Below are 20653 nucleotides of genomic sequence, written 5' to 3'. Positions count from 1 at the left end.
AAATTGTGAATAGCAGGTGATAATTATTCATGGCACATGTAATAAACAGTTCTTTCTCTGTCATGGAAAAAGATGTTCAAACAAGTGAACTTTTCTCCAAGTGTGGTTCCTGTGTGCTGATATTATTTTAAAATTTTCTGGTTTTCCATGCAGAATAATAACAATTATTCAATAGACTTACATTAAAAAACCTTTAATTTTTGGCTTGTACTTTCTTAAATCAGTACACTTGCAGTCTACTGATGATAAATGTATAGATGTAAGTATTTATTTTGGAGGCGTTTTGGACTGCAAAAGTAATACTTATTAACACATTGCGTACCATATAGAAATCTCTAAGACATACGCCAGGGACTGCATGTTTTTGGGCAAACTGCACGTTATCTAAATCATCATAACTACAGATCATAATGCACTTTAGGTGTTGTTTTTCAATAATTATAATATTTTTATTTACAAAAACAGTTAACTAATTAAACAACTAAAGTTCCTAGTACTTTTTTAACGTATGGTACTGCATAAAACACTTTCCTCTATGAAGAGGGATCAAAACAAAATTTACGTAAGTATCTAGGTTCGCTCCTTTTTCCATGGGCGGCACAAACCCTGCGGGCTCTCGTAGGAAATTTTTTCCTTTCACTCACTGGAATACACATAGGTTCATGCTGCTTCATATCACCTGACAACCTTTTGGGTGGATCTTTACGAGGTGCTCTCCTTGCACCCCCAGGGGTAGGGCTGGACAGATTTGTCTCTGGTTCCGGAGAGCCTTCATTATTGTCATCCATTATCCAGTCTCTCGCCACCGAGAGCAGAAACTGTTATACCTCATTATTGCTTGTGGATTGAGGATGTTGTACACTCTAAGTGAATTGAAAAGTCCACAGTTTATAAGGTACAGCACTACTCTTTTGTCCATTCCCTTTAATCTTAGAGCCAACCTAAAAGTGAACAGGTAGACCAAAGGAACCATTTCTTTCCATCTGTTTTAACAGATTTTTCTCTGAGGAATCAAGGAGAGGATCTATCTGATCCATAGATTGTAGAATGTTAGAGCTGGCAAGTTTCTCTGAAACCATCTTGTTTACTACCTGAATTTACAGATGAGGAAACTGTGTTTTTGTTCCTGATGAAAATTCTTTATGTATTGTTTCTCTTGCGAGTGGAAATTATTTGCCAAAGAAGCAAAGGTGGTTTATGAAAAAATTAGTGCATCTGCCAGTATTACCTGCCTACTTGGGAGGTAGTTTTAATGAAATTTTCTGCTCTGGTCCTTCTTGGCCCTTCCTCTCTATTCGTTGCAACTTCTCTATATTTACTCTATATACATTACTGTCCATTGCTATTAATTTTAGGGTTATTAGTGTAGAGTAATCATGAGAGCTAGAAAAGAAAGAGGGATAGAGTTATAGAAAAAGGTTCTTATAATTTCCTGTTTTGAAGTGGAACTATCTGAACTTTTAACAAGTAGAATGTATTCTTCTAAATAATTGGAATAATGCCTTAAATGTGTGTATAGCACTTTCATAGCTGTTATTTCATTTGCTTCTCAGGACTGCACTCTGAAATAGGAACAACAGACACGATCTCTTTTTGAAAGTGGATGAAAGTAAGATTTAGAAAGCTTCATTTGCTCAAGGTCACATGGCTAAAAGAGCATGTGCCAAGTCTTTCTGACTGCTCTTTCTGCTGAACAAAGCTGCCTTTATGACAGCTGGCACCAGCTTGACTTCGTTGCTCAGTTGTAGACCCTACCCCTGAGTGTTTATGTTGAGTCCAGAGGTTAGAGTCAACAGCTGGTACTTGGTTTTTTGATGGAACCTTTGCACACCTTATTTTTGTTAAGGTTAATTTTCTTAGATGCATTCTAACCTTTTAATGGATTTTTTGTTTATTTTGAAAGTAAATAAACCTACTGTATCATGGTGTAATCCTTTATTTTTCTAATGATTTTCCATCAGTTTCTTTGAGTATTCTTCCTTCTTTTTAGGACGTAGAACTTAACTAGATTTCATAGACTTTAGAAAATATGATAGTTTCTCCTAGGCCGCCTAGTTGCATTAAATGCCAATTGTGCGTATGCACTTTCACTGCATGTGAAAATGATGAAGATGCTCAGTATTGTTTAAAAGTGAGTGCCTAAAGTAATTCTATTTTATTTAATGCAGTTAATGTATTCAAAACTTCTCAGGAACATGCTTTACAAAAAGACAAATGTCTACATGTCCTCCAAGAACTATTTGGGAAATAAAATTAGACTTTGTTATTTGTTAAAGGAAAATGTCATATTTACTCACAGTTGACTCTTAAAAAACTGAGATCATTCATATAAAATTCACCAATTTAAAGTATACAATTTATGGTTTTAGTATATTCACTGATTTGTGCAACCGTCACTATAATCTAAGTTTAGAACATTTTTTTTATCCCCAAAAGAAACCTCTTACCCATTAACTGTCACTCCCTATTCCAACCCCTAATCCTGGGCTACTTCCAATTTACTTTCTGTCTTTCTGGATTTACCTGTTCTGGACTTTTTATATAAATGGAATCATATAATATGTGGTGTTTTGTGACTGGCCCCTTTACTTAGCATAATGTTGTACCATGTACCAGAACTTTATTCCCTTTTATGGCTGAGTCATATTCCATTGAATAGATATCCTGTATTTTATTTATCTAGAGTCAGTGGTATTGTTTTCACTTTTTTTGGCTATTAGGAATGATGTTGCTGTGAACTAGCATGTACACAGTCTTTGGATATATGTTTTCATTTCTCTTAAGTATATACATAGGAATGATTTTTCTGGGTCATGTGTTAACTCTAATGTTTGACATTTTGAGGAACTGCCAAGCTGTTTTTTATGGCAGCTGTACCATTTTACATCCCACCAGCAATGTGTGAAGGCTCTACTCTCTCCATACCTTGGCCGATGCTTGCTTTTGTCTGCCTTTGAATATAGCCATTCTACTGGGTATGAAGTTGTATCTGACTGTGGTCACAGTAGACTCTTGAGCTTTTATCAGGAGTTCTACTGAAGTTAGTTGTGACTGAAGATTTTAATTATTTAACCTCTTTGAAGACTTTGGAAATAGCTAACTTCAAACCTGTTACAAAACTGAAGTTGCATCAAGTCAACTTTTAACGGTCCATTTCTTTTCATCTGTACTGTCACTACTTTAGTCTAAGATACTACCATTTTCTGTCTGGCATATTGGGCTAGACCTTCTAATAGGACTTTCTGTTTTGTTACTTGTTCCTGTTCAATATGTTCTTCACACAGTTGATAAACAGAGCTCTTAAAAATGCAGAGTTTGTTATGCCATTCCCACTCTTAAAAATATACTTCATTTGCTTCCCATTGCACTTAGGATAAAATCCTTACTCCTTTCCATAGCCTATAGGACTTTGTATCATCTCAACTCTGCCTGTCTTTCTAACTTCATTTCAACACATACTCTTGCTTGTTCACTGAGCCTCAGCCCCACTGGCCTTATTTCACTTCTTTAAATGGGCTGAGGTCTCTCCAGCCTCAAAGCCTTCAAACATGGCTATTTCCTCTGCCTGGAGGTTTCTTATGTCCACCTGGGGCTAATTGCTGCTCATCCTTTAGTATTCAGGTTAAATTTTACTTCCTCAGAGAAACTTGTTTCAGAATCTCTATCCTCACTTCCTTTTATATTATCTTTAACTATACATTTTATTTTCCCTAACAGAATATATCACAACTTAAATATTTGTTTAACAATTATTTTTGCTTAACTCTATGTTCCATGGTGGAAATAACCTTGCCTTTTATGCATCCCGTCCTCAGATCCTAGTCAGTCTTTCATGGTGGACATATAATACATAGCTGTTGAATGAATTCATCAGCAGCCAGTTTAGAGTTCTATGTCTAAATTGTCTCAAGTAGTTTCCGTAAACTACTTGAGATGTACAGACAGAAAATATTGGGATATGCTATTTTAATGCTCAGGGAAACTTAATTAACATACTTATTTTAATCTATGATAGAATAATGCATTCCTTTCTTTATCAAAAGAATAATGATGGCTCAACAGAGGCAATTTTCTAAGCTCTTGCAAATACTATCTTATTCCTAAAGTAGCCTTATGGAATAGGTATTAGTAGTATCTCTGTTTTGCAGATAAGGAAACTGAAGCTCCATCGAATTTGTTATACACTAGGGCTCTTGTTGGAGGATCTTTTTTCTTTTTTCTTCCTGGGGGTTGGGTTTTCTTTTCATTGGTTTATTGTCAAAAGTGTGATTTGGCAATTTCAGTGATTATTTGCATTTAATACATTTTAAGGGACATTTTTCTGTAGGTGGTCAGAATCATGGGAAAAGAGAACCTGTGATAGGTGATAGTGATTCATTGTAATTGTGGCGCTAATTCTCAGGTAGCATCAAATGAAGTATCTTTGTGCACAGGTGCCTTCAATTTCCCAATGTTTAAAAGTCTTTTATTTGAGGTGATGGAGATGTTAATCTCTTTGGTTCCTTATGAAGCAAAAGCTTTTTTTGTTGTGTATGTGGGGTTTTTTTTTTTTGTTTTTTTTTTTTGTCTTTTGTCTTTGGAGAGAAAGTACTGGACTGGAAACCAATTCCATATATTTTACAAGCTCCTGCATGTGATCCTGGGTCACACTTAAAAGTTGAGAGCCAATGATCACAGTCTTTACAGTGCATATATAGGTTATAGACTGATGGAATTTCCATCAGGGTAATGCTAGTCCCAGAGGAGCTGTGTATTCTCTTCTGTAAACGGAATAATAGTAATATAGTAAGAATATGTACCTTGTTGTGCAGGGCTGTTGTGAGAGTAAGTTAGTACATGTGAAGCAGTGAGAACAGTGCCTAGTACATGGAAAGTACTTAACAATGTTAGATGTAGTACATCATTGAAAGTGTATATTTGTGTCAAAAAAGACAAGACTTGCTTAAATTTGACCTTAAAAAGGCAAGACTATCCTATCTAAAGGACAAAGTCAGTCTGTTAGATTTTGGGTTTTATATTTCTTAATTGTTCTCTAAACTTTGTGACAGCTCTTAAAAAGATCGACTTGGCTATTGTTTTTTCCCATTCACCTGGACATAGTGTCTATCCCCAGTGCCTAGAATAATCTGAGACTGTTGTATTTGCCCAATAAATATTTCAGTAAAGAAATGAATGAATAATTGAACTTGAGTTTTACCAAAACATGGCCTTTTACCAGCTATGTGACTTTGGCCAATGTTCTTAATTTCTTGGGGCCTCAGTTTCCTTATATTGAAATGAAGTTGTTGAAGTAAGTGGTTTCTAAGGATTTCTCAACCTTCAAATTTCAGTGATCCCCCAGTATAGTTTTAACACTTTTTTATTGAAGGATAAAAGATGAATAAAGATAATTTTTTATAGATTAGTCCAATTAGGTGTCATTGCTTTAAGCAGCATTACTTAATGGCTACTTTTATCATGTTTGATTTTATTTAGGGATTATTACTGTGTACCAGTAGATAATTTCAAAGGGAGCAATTTGATAAAAGGGGGGGGGGAATAAAGCAGGGTCTTGGATTTTGAAAGACCTGGTTTGAATCCCTGATCTCTTCTACATCATTATTTTCCAACCTTTTTGTGTGGGAGGGTCTTGAAAAGGAAAGGCAACAAAAACCGTTGGTGAAATATAATTGCATACAGAAAAGTACATGTGTCATAAGTGGGTAGAGTGATAAATGGACAGACCCGTGTAACCAGTGGTCCCAGAGGTTCCCTTTTACTATACCGACTTCTCCGTAGTCACTACCTATTCCTCTCCCCCAAAGGTAACCATCATCCTGACTTTTTTATTGACTTTTTTGGGGTGACATTGGTTAATAAAAGTATAGAGGTTTTGGGTGTGCAGCTCTATAACACATCATCTGTACATTGTATTGTATGTTCACCACCCAAAGTCAAGTCTCCCTCTAATTATTTTGACTTCTAATAGCATAGATTAACTTTGCCTGTTTTTGTACTTGATATCATTGAAACCATTGCACTCACTATCATGTTTGTGAAATTCATCTGTAGTTAGTATAGCTGTAGATTGTTCATTTTCATTGCTCTGTAGTATTTCTTTGTGTGACTGTATCACATTTATTCATTCTTTTGTTGAAGGCTGTCTCAGCTGTTTCCAGGCTTGGACTATTATGTATGGTGTCTCTGTGAATATTCTTTCGTCTCTGGTGAACAATAGATGCATTTCTGTTAGCTATATACAATACCCAGGAGTAGAGTTGCTGGGCCAGGAAATGACTTCTTTCCTCCTTTAAGTGTCAGACACATTTAACAGACCCCCTACATGACAGCTCTGTTTTAAATATTAGCTTGAAAAGAATACATGACAATAATTGACCATGAATTTAGTTCATCTTAAATGAATTCATATTTTGTAAGTCACTGTAACACCTACACGTATTTGAAAAGTTAAGATAATATCATTAGGTTGGGAATCAGGTAACTGCTTAAGAGTTGTGTAACCTCTCTTAGCTTCTACTTCTTCATTTATCACACTTCATCTGGATTTCCACATTACAAAATGGGGGTAGAAATCCTCATCTCAGAAAGTAGTTGTGAGGATTTGTTTTTTTAATTTGTAAAAATACTTAATACAGTGCCTGGCATGTCATTAGTATACAATAAATACTAATTCGCCTGCCCATCCTTTGTGATAGTACCCAACTGATGTAATTGCAGCAAATCCTGGTTAAACACATCCTAAACTTACTCATGTATCTCAGCCACCCTAGACTTTAACAATCTTCACAGAGGTGATTTCTAAGTCTGTCATGTTATTACTAGCTGCTTTATTGGACCTTTCATTTTTCAATTTGAACTAATTTAGTGTGCTCCCTTCCCCACCAGCTTTTTCCTTCTGACTTCCCAATTTCTTTTAAATAGTACCAACTTTCTTTCAAGTACCCAACTTGGTTTCTAGAATGTCAGAGTGGTGGGAATACCACAAGTCATTTAGTTTAGTAGGTGCACACATGCATTTATTTTTTTCTGCAGACGATTATAGTTTCTTTACTGTGTATTGGCACTCTGAGAATACAAAGATACGTTTTTTGCCCATAAGCACTTTACAGCTTAGTGGGAGAGACAGACAAATCAGTACGTTTGTGATACTGTGTGACTGACTGTATGCATAGGGTACTATGGGACCAACTCTTCCTGCAGGTGGGGCTGGGAGATAAAACTTGAGTTTCAGAGTTAGCCAGTGTGCCTGCACAGACAGTGTTTCAGAGTTAGCCTATTCAGAGAAAGGGGGATAGCAGTGTGAAGACCCAGAAGTAAGAATAATGGAGTAGTGGTAATAATAATAGCTAACATGTACTGACATGTTAGCTATTGTACATGTATATACTCTGATGTCTTAAGCTGTAAAATATTTAGCATAGCAGAACGAAGGATCAGGGTACAGTGGAGTGGAGGATTTGGTAGCAAGTAAGCCTAGACAATTGGGGCCTAAAATCTAGCTCTCTAGATTCCTGGTCCAGTAGTTTTCCATCATCCAGAGTTGCTTTTGAAACTTATAATGTATATTGGTTGAAATTAATAGACCATTGCTTCTAGGCCCCTGACTCTAAGGCCTGGGCTCTTTTAACTGTAATTGTTGAAGTTAAGCATTTTGTAAGTTTCTTCAGACAAAAACACAAAAGAGGCATTTTAAAACAAGTTGCCCTGGTCATTAGTTTTATCGCTTTATTTCACATCTCTAGGTTTTCAAGATGTTAAATTGAATAAAGAGATCAGCTTTTATAGTTGTCCTACTTTTTCTTTGCTCCAGATTCTTTTTCATAAACGAGGGATCTTTTCTGTTGAACTGACTTCAGCAAACACATAAGAATGCCACTGTATATTAGTTCATCAAAAGCTAACTTATAAATAGATTTTTGCCTGCCAGTCACTTTCTTTTCTTTTCTTGGAAAAAGTCTACTTAGGAAATTCAATTAAGATTAGAGAGAGTTGCTGTGTGAGAATAAAAAAAAAGTGGATGATTTTAAAGGTCTTTTTCATCAAGCTTTGGTAGAGATAACTATAGCAAGTCCTCACTTAACATCATAGATTCTGCGATAAAATGACATACCGAAACAAAACCAAGTTTACTGTAGGCTAATTGATACAAACAACAGCTAAGTCCTTGGGCATCTCATTTGAGGAATTTCTGTAGTCTGTGCAGGCTAAGAGAATATATATTTCTAGGGAGGCTAAAATGAATGTTCATATAGATTAGATACTATATTTATTCTGTTGGATGATAACACACTTATTGATGCTTACTTTTTCAGTTACTATTTTTATAGATGTCATAATTTCTACTAAACCTTGTGTTTGTATTTGTTAGCTATATCAGCTTCCTAATGCCTTTACTACACATTTCAGAACTCTGAATTTAAGATTGGATTTAGCCTGTCAACTTTCCAAAAAGACTATCAAAATAACCTGGTGCTCAAACTAAGCCAAATTTATACTTATTGCAATGAGAGAGAGCATCACCCTAAAGAGTTCCATAAGTGTTTGAAAAAGTGAGGTCCTGGATGAAAGCGTGTAGGGTTTGGGGGTCTGGGCTCTAGGGGTTTAAGGGCAGGTCTTTCATGGGGTTTTTTTGTTTTTTTTTGTTTGTTTTTTCCTTTTCTGTATTGAATTTAGTGGAGTGACATTGGTTAATACAGTTATGTAGGTTTCAGTTACACAATTCTATAATATATCATCTATATATTGTGTGTTCATTACCCTAAATCAGATCCACCATTTGTTTCCCTGTTTATTCCCTTCTAACTCTCCCTGACACACACCCCCATCCCTCTGGTAATCACTGTACAGTTGTCTGAAAAAGGTGAAGGGATTAAAAAAAAAAGAAAGAAAAAAGAGAAGAGAAATCCTACACAACTCATAGATATGGACACAGACAAGCAGGTCTTTCAATACACAGAACATGTTAGCACTAGGCAAAACTCATGATTGGATAATTTAGGACTAGTTGAGCAAGTCTTGATGAGTAAATATTTATTTGATAAGCAAGCAGGTTTGCCTAACTGAGCAATTTATTGTACTAAGGAGTTGGTTGAGCAGGCTGTTGTTTAGTTAAATGAATCTTTTTAGAAGTTCCTAAAGCAAATAATGAAGTTATTTACTGGTTTATATCCATATCTTCTTGGACAAGAATTTCCTGGAACAAATGATAAAGTCATGTAGGTTTAAGGGCTTTAGATTCTTATTGATAATTAAGCTATTTAAATATAGAAGGTCTCCATTCTTAATGACCTCTGTAAAGGCAGACAGAAAAGATTTACTATTTCCAGCCTTGGGTGTTTTACCATTTCCTTGACCTTAATCTTCCAATTGTAGATGGAATTATGATTGTGGATCTCTGTGGCACTTTGTTTACTGAGTATTTCAACTAGCATTTCAATATATGTTATCCCTAAATGCGTCCTAAGTTTCAGTTGAACTGAACTATTCTTTTTTTCTCAAAATGGTGTTTTGTTTTTCCTTTTCTTTTTTGACTGTTGTTTATCTCTTTTCCAAATTCTATTCCTCATGCAACTTAGTTCCTGTGTCGTACACTTTCTCTTTAAACTTTCTTTTATACCTTATTTCTCATATAGTCATTTATGTGGCTAATTTACCCCCTTATCAGAGTGTAAGCCTATGGAAAACAGAGACTATATTTTACTCTTCTTTTTAAAACTCCTTTTAAACAATTATTCTGTTATAGCAATTTTCAACTTTTTTCATCTCATGGCACACATAAACTAATTACTAAAATTCTGTGAAACACTAAAAGATACTTTTGCTGACCTGACAAAAAAATAGGTATAATTTTGATCATTCACACCAGGTGAATGATCTTGTTGTGTTTGGCTGCTGTCATTTTTTTTATTTGACAGTCCACGGGAAAATAGGTTAGTGCCCCTGACTAAATAGTCATGTATTGCATGTTATAAAAATCTTGTGACTCACTGATTGAAAATTGCTGCTCTGTTGAACTGAGTCAGGCTAAAACAGATAAACGCTCAGGAGAGTCATGAATTATTTCATATTAGACTGATGTTAAAGACCTTTCATCTTTATCTCCATGGTTCAGTCTTTCCAAAGATAAAATATACTCTAGAGAACTGTCATTTTAGGTTGCACTTTGTAACTAGGACCCCAGCTGCTGCGGTCCACACATTATGGATGAGACAAGACAAATTCACACGGACTGCCAAGTCCTGTGGAGGAAAAGGGACAGCGCAGCTTCTCTCTCAAGGCGAGAAAAAGCTTCAGAGCACCTTGGCCACTTGCTCAAGAGGAGAGCACGCAGACCCTTGCCTTGACAAGCTTTTATTGGATTCAGTTTGTACAGGAATACAGGGTGTATAGTACACCAATCGATCTCTGTCAGGCAGAAATGATTAAACAAATAGATAACATTCAGAGAACTCTGAGGGCTTATTCTGAGTCAGGGTCAGATAGTTAAAGGGCCATAAAAACTTTGGGGGACAAACTCACTTCCTACTTGGACCCTTATCATTTAAATTGAGGGTATAGCAAAGTAGGATTCATAGGATTTTATGCATTCTTTCTTAGGCTTGATCCCCTAGGGAACTGGCCCTTTGCAGCATAGGGCCACACCCACCTCCAGCTATGTTTCAGGCTTAAGTCAGGCAGGGGAAGTAAGGCAGCCAACAGATTAGGAGACAACTTCTTTTTTTTTTTAATATATTTTGTTGATTATGCTATTACAGCTGTCCCATTTTCCCCCTTCACTCCCCTCCACCCTACCCACCCCCTCCCACTCACATTCCCCCCTTTAGTTCATGTCCATGGGTCATAAGTTCTTTAGCTACTACATTTCCCATACTATTCTTGCCCACCCCTGTCTATTTTCTATCTACCATCTATGCTACTTATTCTCTGTACCTTTTCCCCCTCTCCTCCTCCCACTCCCCTGTTGCTAACCCTCCATGTGTTCTCCATTTCTGTGGTTCTGTTCCTGTTCTGTTTGCTTAGTTTGTTTTTGTTTTAGGTATGGTTGTTAATAATTGTGTTTGATGTCTTTTTTTACTGTTAATATTTTTTATCTTCTTTTTCTTAGATAAGTCCCTTTAACATTTCATATAATAAGGGCTTGGTGATGATGAACTCCTTTAACTTGACCTTACCTGGGAAGCACTTTATCTGCCCTTCCATTCTAAATGAAAGTTTTGCTGGATAGAGTAATCTTGGATGTAGGTCCTTGCCTTTCATGACTTGGAATACTTTTCTCCAGCCCCTTCTTGCCTATAAGGTTTCTTTTGAGAAATCAGCTGACGGTCTTATGAGCACTCCTTTGTAGGTGACTGTCCCCTTATCTCTTGCTGCTTCTAGAATTCTCTCCTTCATTTTTACCTTGGCTAATGTAATTATGATGTACCTTGGTGTGCTCCTCCTTGGGTCCAACCTCTTTTGGGACTCTCCGAGCTTCCTGGACTTCCTGGAAGTCTATTTCCTTTGCCAGATTGAGGAAGTTCTCCTTTATTATTTCTTCAAATAACTCTTCCACTTGTTGCTCTTCCTCTTCTCCTTCTGGTACCCCTATAATTTGGATGTTGGAATGTTTAAAGATGTCCTGGAGGTCCCTAAGCCTCTCCTCATTTTTTTGAATTCTTATTTCTCCATTCTTTTCTGTTTGGTTGTTTCTTCCTTCTGGTCCATTCCATTGATTTGAAACCCAGCTTTCTTTCCATCACTGTTGGTTCCCTGTGTATTTTTTCATTTCACTTATTGTAGCCTTCATTTTTTTCATCTAATTTGCAACCAAAATCAACCAGTTCTGTGAGCATCCTGATTACCAGTGCTTTGAACTGTGCATCTGATAGGTTGGCTATCTCTTGGTCACTTGAAAGTATTGGTTGTGGGACTTTCAGTTCTGTTTGAACCATCTCCCCTCCCCCCTTTTGGTCTGGTTGCACCTGTTATGTATGAGGGGCAGAGCCTTAGGTGTTCACCAGGGCAGGGTACCCCAGTGCCCTGGGTTGTAACGTCACTGGGTTGTGACGTTGTATGTGGGGGCGGGGGGTCCAAGAGGGAACAGTGGCTCCTGCTCTGCTCTCTCTAGGACTTCAGTCCCCTTTGCCGCTTCCCACAAGCAGATTGGGCTCTTCTGGTGCTGGCTCTTGGGTGGGTGGGCATGTGTACTTTCTAGGACTCTGTGGGTCTCCCCAAGGAGCTCTCTCTGAGGCTGGGAAATTCTTCCGGCACCTCAACCCCCACAGGTGTTTTCAGTTGGTGCTTTTAGGTTTTATATCCTGGTGCTGGGTCCCTGGGTTGAGCGGTCTGTGTCGCTGCCCGTTTTCACCTAGTTTATCTGTGCAAATGTGTGACTGTGGACAGCCAGCTGTCTTGTGCACCTCACTGGGTCTGCTTGTTGCCTCCCGCACCCAGGGTCTGCCACCAGGTCTGTCAGCTGCCCGTGCGCGTCTGGGGTCAGCAAACTGCCGCCTGCGCCCTGTGCTCCCGAGTCTGCTAGCCACCATTTTTTCCTGCCGGGACTCTTGACCCCTCTCTGAAGGCCTCCGGCTCCACCCCTCTTACCAGTGTGGATGAATGGTTGTCAGACTTCCATACAGTTCATTCCTCTCTGTTCTGGTTGTTTTTTTTTGTTTCTAAATTTTTGTTGTCCTAGTTTTGGTTGTGCGAGGAGGTACAGTGTGTCCACCTATGCCTCCATCTTGGCTGAAAGTCCAGATTAGGAGACTCCTTGCAGATAGAATAAGGACTCAGGCTTGTCAAAACTGAGGGGCGAGGGTCCATTACTCCCTTTTTCTGTAGCCCCTCAAGTCCTTCCCTGATGGCCCCATTGTGACTGTGCCTGTCTTAGGTCATCCTTCCTCTGAGGAATCTTACCGTCATTGGCTAACCAGCCATCCCCCCCGGGGCCAAGCAAGGTGAAGAGAAAGGGGACAGAGGTGGTGCCCCTACAAGGAAGATAAGCTTTGTCTCCTAAGTGTCTTATGGTCCCGCGGTCCTTTACTCAGCCTTAGCCACAGGGATTACAGCTTCTGAAACCAGGCAGGGCAGTTCCCAACAACTTTGGACAGATCACCAGACTCAAATACTATGTTTTGGAATATAACCAACTTTAACTCAGTCTTCTTACAGATGGACTTCACTGAATGTAGGAGAAGAAAAATGTTTATCAATATTTTGTACTCATGTTCTTGCATTGATCTAAGTTTAAATGTAGTGATTTATTCATAGAAACCATTAGGGAATCAAGTTTTATGCCTTAATTTTAGGCAATTTTGGCTTTAATTGTTTAATCTTTCACAATATCTTGTTTCTCTTCATAATTTTTTTTATAAGGGTTAGTGGCATGACAACAGAACAGAACATAGTATATATTTAACACTTTTATGGGACTGTCTTAATATAGATGCAATTTAGCATGGAAGGAAAAGACTTTGGGTACTGTGGTTTTAGTAGCTGCTAGGTGGGAAATTGAAAGTAATTTTTACTCATGACAAGGTACTTCTTTAGAGTTAATATTGGAAAACAGACTGTTTTATATATAGTGCCTAGCGTAGGCTTTTAAAACCATCATTATATGGCATAGCTCTATCTAAGAGAAAGCATTTTTTTTTTTTTGAATTCTGTTTTCTGGCCAGTGTTTGACTCTACTACTTTATCTTCTGTCTAACCCAGGGAACTGTTTGCCACCACTCACCTATGTAGATCCCTAAATAACAACTCCATAATGCTTGAACACAATAAATACATAATTATGAATAGCATTATAAAGTTTTTTTTGAGGGTGTATTTTTGAGTATTTTGTTATAGGAGGGTGAGAATTGGGGATGAGACATGATAACTCAACAGACTTACAAGTACTTTACACTTCTGAAGGAGACTTCATTAAATAAAAATTCAGAAATCTTGCTGACATGTTGGGGTAGGTGGAAGTATTTATCTTTACTGTGATATGTATTTCTGACCTCTGATCACATTCTGCCTAATAACATACACTGGACTACCGGGTGGAAATATTACCAGCAGTAACAATGCATTCTGTTGAATTGAAATTAGCTTTTTCTTCAGAGCCATTTTGGATAAGTGGTTGTGAAAGATGTGATGAGAAAATGCATACTGGCAGCCCTAATGCTTTGAAAATTTCCAATATGTATGAGTTGTTACTATGGGTTAGTTAAATAATAGTAACTTCTCAAAAATATAATTCAAATTTTAGTCACCATAGTATATTTACTGTAATTGCTAAGGCACAAACTTGACTGCTAGCTCTTCAGTCTACAGGTCACTATACAAATGATAAATGAGTATCATGGTCAGTGAGTGACCAGTTATGTCACTTTTTAAAGTCCACTAGTGATTGCTTATTGAATGTCTTGTCATTTATAACACACAAGACAGGCAAGTGTATGATTGTTTTGCTTCCCGGCGATAAACCTATGTAATTTTTTTTTACAAAAATGGATAATCAAAAGTGGGAATCAGCTAAAGATAAAAGTAAAGCAAAGAAAGGAAAATGGTGATGCTGAAAGTGAAAGGCAAACATAAATGGATTATAGAAGAAATAGCTGACTGTGGTAATGTTGACACTGCCACCATTTAAGAGATTTTAAATAGGCAACCAGAGAAACTTAGTGAAGGCAAAATTATCAGCATAAATGAGTAAAGTGTTTGTGACCAAAAGGATGAAGATGTCCAGAGAAGCAATATAGGTAAAAAAGTCCAAGTAAAGACACACTTAAATATATTTTACCACACTGAAAATGCAAAGAATAAACTGATGAAAGCTCATACAAACTTAGGAAGGACTATAACAATTTGCCAAGGCATAGAAAAGATTGCTCACTTTGTTTTGTGAGTATACCATAAGAAGACAGACAGGTTCCAGTTACTCTTGGTAAGTTTTTAACAAACAAACACTTAATTTTCAATGTTTCTGTTTTAAAATATAGCATAAAAAATAAATAATAATTTTGCTATTTTTTAAATTTCTCTGTACATTTAAAACTGACAGTTGTTTTGACAAATTTTTTTAATGTCATGGAATAGTCATTTTTCCTACTGGTTATTAAGATTGTTTTACATGATTTTGAGTTTCATTAATTTTTACTAGCCTTCACTACCATGCAAAGCAAGGTCTTGGGTCAAATGTCTGTTACCTGCACAATCAGACAGTGTCATGACTAGAAAACTGCAAGTAGAAAGAATAAAGTATGAACTTTGAAACTGTATGGACCTGAGTTGAACTCTGGCTCTGGCATTTTCTAAGTGTGTGGCTTTGAACAAATCATTTGCCCTCAGTTTCCTTATCTGTAAGATAGTAGCTGCTCAATGATACTTAAAATTTTTTTTTGAATGGATGCTTATTTACCATTTAGCCCTGGCACTAGTAACCACTTTTTTAAGTAGCTTACTTATCAGTATTCCTCACAGTAAAGTATCTGATAAAATTTTTTTTTCTGATATAAACAAATAATACTGGATGGTGGTATATATAATTTGAAGTGTATAGGTCATCTCATCTTTTCTTTAGATCAGTTCCTCAGACATTATTGACATTATGGCCAGATAGTTCTTTGTTGTGGGGAGCTTTGTTTTGCACTGTAGAATTTTTAACAGCACCTCGGTCCTTCCTACTCGATACCACTTGGCATTCCCTTGAATTTGACAAGTAAAAATAACTCCATGTATTGCCAGATTTGCGGGGAGGAGAATTACCCCTAGTTGAGAACAACTGCTTTAGACTTTTAAAGTATTTTCGTAATTTATTCCTCTCCTTCCTGTTTCTCTTCTTCAGTGTGACCTCCCTGTCGCCAAAGTATTGGGTTGGCCAAAAAGTCCGTGTTTTTTTTTTTTTTCCCTCCGTAAAATACAAGACACATTTTTCATTTCACCAATAACTTGATGATTTGGATATTTTGAGTATGTCGCCTGTCTCCCGAGCATAGTATAAAGTTGATTGTTCTCAATTAATGTCTTGATTTGGTCACTATCAACTTTAACTGGTCTATGTGAGAAATCTAAAGCATGAAACTTTTCAAACCACTTTTGACATGTTTGATCAATCACGGCACCTTTTCCATACACTGCACAGATCTTTTTTGTATTTCAGTTGTGTTGTTTTCATTTTCCTTGAAATAAGAAAGCCTAATATAATGAAAATGTCACATACTTTCTTCCATCTTTAATATTAAAAGGTCTACACAAAAATTCACCAATTTTGATGTTTTTTCAGTGTACGCTGATATGACAGCTGTCACAATACAGTCTAACAAAATTGTTTCGAATGAAGTTAAAGACAATGAAATGTTACTAGAGCAATTTTACGGAAAAAACCAAATGAACTTTTTGGCTAACACAGTAGTAGTTTCTAAATGCAAATTTAATAACATTCTACTTGCCCCAACCTCATATCATTTAAATGCTCACCTTTGCCTATAGGATGAAGCCTAAAGTACCTTAACATCAATATCAAAAGCCTTTAAGGAGCTGGCCCCTTACCTAACTGCATCTTTATTCCTCTACCCTTCTGTTTTTTTGTTGTTTTTTTTAACATTGGAATAATTTAAAAAGCCCAGATCTGAAACATATAGCAAAATGACATTGACCATCAAAAAATCAAGATTCAGATTATTTCCATCATTTCAGAAACTTCTGTCATGTCCTTTTTGAGCACATAACCTCTGTTCGTCCCAATCCCCATTCTTAGAGGTTACCACTATTTTGACTTCTACCGGTATGGATTTGTTTTGCTTGTTGCTGAATTTAGTATGGGATCATACAATACATACTCTTTATGATTGTCTTCTTTCACGCGACATGTTTTCCCTACTTATCCATATGGTTGTATGTCAGTAGTTTAAAAAATTATAGAGTAGTATTTTATTACATAAACACATCATACTTGTTTATCTGTTTTCTTATTGATGGACAATTGGGTTATTTTTGGTTTTGACTATTATGAATAATGCTGCTATGGACCTCTACCTTTTTTGAATTATTTTCTTGTAGTAAAATATATAAGAAAATTTGCCATTCTGATTCTTTGTAAGTGTACAGTGCTGTGGCACTAATTACATTCACAATGTTGTGCAACCATTACTGCTATTTCCAAAAATTTTCATCACCCAAACAGAAACTCTCCCCTCACTAAGAAATAAATAACTCTCCGTTTCCTCCTTCTCTCCTCCAAGCTCTTGGTAACTTCTAGTATACTTTCTGTCTCTATGAATTTCATATAGCGATATTTCATATTAGTGGAATTATACAATATTTGCCCTTGAGTGTGTGGCACATTTTACTGAGCATCATGTTCTAGAGGTCATCCATATATATTAGCATATATTAGAACTTTATTCCTTTTTATGGCTGAGCTGTGTTCTATTGTGTGGTTATGCCACATGGTGTTTGTCCGTCTGTTTACGGGCATTTGGATTGTTTTGTCCTTACCTATTAGAGTTTCATATCACATTTATTTTTTGCTGCATCCATGCTAAAGTATGTATTATTTGTGTAATGCCTTTTCTTTCCTCTGTGCTTTTGGATTCTCGGTATTTACCTTTACCTGTCATTCCTTTTCTCTATCATTTTTGACTCTTGAATGGATTTTCTAGGGCTTGGTTCAGAAATTAACCTGTCTAGAAAGTTTCCCAACAGTGCCAGACTTAACTGGTTTTCTCACTTCTATTTGCAGTAGACCTTTTTTCATACTGCTCACAAGTTCATTGCTGCTGTTATTTACTTACATGCATGTCCTGTCCACTAGATTGTGATATCTGCTTTAATGTTCACAGTCTCGAGTCCGTCATTAGAATAATAAACCCATCATTCATTTGTTGCTTTCTTAGTCCTAGGTCCTATGATAGTTTCTTTTTATTATTATCTTTGATTCTTAAAGCAGATCTGCAGTGTAGGAACAGTATTGTAAAATCATTTTACAGGTAAGGAAACTGGTGCTAAGAGAGATTGTATATAATCTCTTTCAAGGATTACAGAATTTATCAGTAGTTAAAGTTTATCTGGCTTCAGACTCACTCTTAATTTCTATATGGCAAGCTACCTTTTTCTAAAAAATGGATAAACAGTGTTTTGGCCCCTGGCTGGTATTTGACTCAGACTATTTGTCCTACATTTTGAATGTACTTCTGGTTTCTTTCAACAAACATATATTAGCATGGCTGAAAACACAAAGCTATTTTTTGTTTTTGTTGCCAATAGCAATGTCATTGTTCCTATTCCTCCCTGTGATTGGGAAGTTGAACCATTCATTTCTCTTTCCTATAGACTTGTGTAGTGGTGAGTGCCTGCTGAGTGAGACGCCCTATCATTTTTCTTTATCTAAGTCTGTAATTTAAGGTTAAGTGTGTGAAATGCCCTTTCTTTTGCTAGTGAAGCTGGCTTACCTTTTCTTATCAGCAGCCCTCTATGGATCCAAATGCATTTAACCTGGTGTTCAGAATTAACTGATTGTGAATAACCCTATTGATATTTCAAACTGTGTGCAACTTAGCCAGGTGTTACGTATGACAGTACAGGAAGCATTTACTTGTGGTTTTGTTTTATGTGCTTATTTGTAGTTCTGTGGAAAAACCACTGACATAATTTATTTGCTTGAGAATCAAGATTGAATTTTTTTTGTTCCTTTGTGAAGAATCAAGTACATGTTGAACTTGAGCTGTTTTGTGTTTTATATATAAATTTATTTCAAGCTGTTGTCTATTTTTCAGTTTTCATACAGTTGCTATTTTAATGGAATTTTACTTCTTTGTTTAATTGGACATAGTCTTTTAAAGCATTAATTAATTTAGCCACTGTGTAGCTATATAAAATATTGCTGTTCTGAGTGCCATGGGGAAGAAGACAGACACTTAAAATCTAGTTTAAGAAATGATATACTAAAAATGTAAAATTCTGTTAAACACTAAATAAAACAGTATAAGTCAATAAAATAAGCTGCAATTAGAGATTATATCAGTTGTCCAGTGAGGGGTACAGATTTTAAGTGTCAAAAATGTTCAAAAGAGGAGGCAGTTGCTGTGGGTTAGGTAGGGCATACATTCTCTGGTGAAAATTGCTTCTTGTTTGCTGGGAATGAAGAACTCCTTAAGTAATACAGTGCTTTATAGGCCTCCAAAGGGCCATAGCATATAAACAGGTACACGGTATATCTGCATTGTTAAAATTTCATGGGGAAGGACCAGCCTGCAAACCAACGGGTCACTGGTTGGATTCCCAGTCAGGGCATATGTCTGGGTTACAGGCCAGGTCCCCAGTAGGAGGCACGCAAGAGGCAACCACACACTGATGTTTCTCCCTTCCCTTCTCTAAAAATAAATAAATAAAATCTTTAAAAAAAATTTCATGCGGAAGCAATCTAAAAATGCTGGGGGGAGGGGGAGGTTGCAACCATGAAAGAAAGGTTGGGAACAACTAGGCTAGACAGTTAAGAGAGAGTTTTAAACAAGAAATATGGTGGGATTGGGCATTGAAAGATAAGTTTTATTTATTTATTTATTTATTTATAGAGAGGGAAGGGGGGAGAGAGAGAGAGACAGACAGACATCAAGAGAGAGAGACATCGAGAGAGAGGGAGAGAGAGACATCAATGTGCGGTTGCTGGGGGCCGTGGCCTGCAACCCAGGCATGTGCCCTGACTGGTAATCAAACCTGCGATGCTTTGGCTCGCAGCCCGGGCTAAATCCACTGAGCTATGCCAGCCAGGGTGATAAGTAAGTTTTAAGTAAGTAAAGAAGAGGGGCATTTTATTGGTAAGAATGTGGGGAAGCAAGTTCAAGATAGTTTTTTTGGAGAACATAATTTTTAAGAAATTGAGATTGGATGTGTAACATGTCTCACATGCAGCTTGTTAGCCTCTAATTATCTTGAAAAGTGAAGAGTAGAAAAACAAAATCTTAGAATTTCTTTTTATATATGTGCAAATTTGGGTATTATAGTAGGTTATAACAGTAACCTCTGCATGTTTATCCTTACCCGTTTGTTTCTTATTGGAAGTGAAAGGTCGGTCCGTTTCTTCCTGCAGTCCTGTTAGTACTATTTATCTAGTGGACTCTTAGTTAGATAGGAAATTACAGTTCTCTCATGCTGTCATTAGTCATTTGAGTTACAGAATCACAGAATTTTAGAGAATGGAGAAGAATGTAGAGATTGTTTAGTTTAAACTCCTCTTTTAGATAGAATAAGAAAATTGAGGCTCAGAAAAGTTGAGAGACCTATGGAAAGATTGATATTAATGGTAGAACCAGGCTTACTACTTGGGTCTCCTGACTTCTGTTGAGTCCATTGCCCTTATCACAAATATCATCCTATCTAAACTAGTCTGAAGCTTGATCTAGAAACAGAAATGTTAATTTTATCCTTTAAGGTCTGACCAGATTGGCATTTCTTTCTTTATTTTCCTAGATAAGTTGATCACTTCCTCAAGAATGTGGAAAGACTTATTTTTTTTTTTTATGTTACCAGTTTTACCCTTGGGCAACTGATTTAACCTCTTTGCCTAATGTTTTTAATGTTAATTAGATAAGGATACTTACGATACTTACCTAGTAAGGTGGTTGTTAGGATTTAGGTAGATGGCCTGTATAAAGCCCTTTTTTTGTGCTTGGCATATTTTTGATTTTTT

The 20653-nt window shown here is 36.6% G+C and overlaps 1 protein-coding gene across 1 annotated transcript in view; it reads left to right on the top strand.

The window, feature by feature from the left end:
- ADIPOR2 (adiponectin receptor 2) overlaps positions 1 to 20653 on the top strand; it is an 82136-nt gene that overhangs the window by 41147 nt on the left and 20336 nt on the right. The window lies entirely within an intron of this gene.

This window comes from Phyllostomus discolor, chromosome 2, assembly GCF_004126475.2.
Source record: "Phyllostomus discolor isolate MPI-MPIP mPhyDis1 chromosome 2, mPhyDis1.pri.v3, whole genome shotgun sequence".
NCBI classification, from domain to species: domain Eukaryota; kingdom Metazoa; phylum Chordata; class Mammalia; order Chiroptera; family Phyllostomidae; genus Phyllostomus; species Phyllostomus discolor.
Note: the sequence above shows the minus strand (reverse complement) of the source record. Positions and strands in the feature narration are given on the sequence as shown.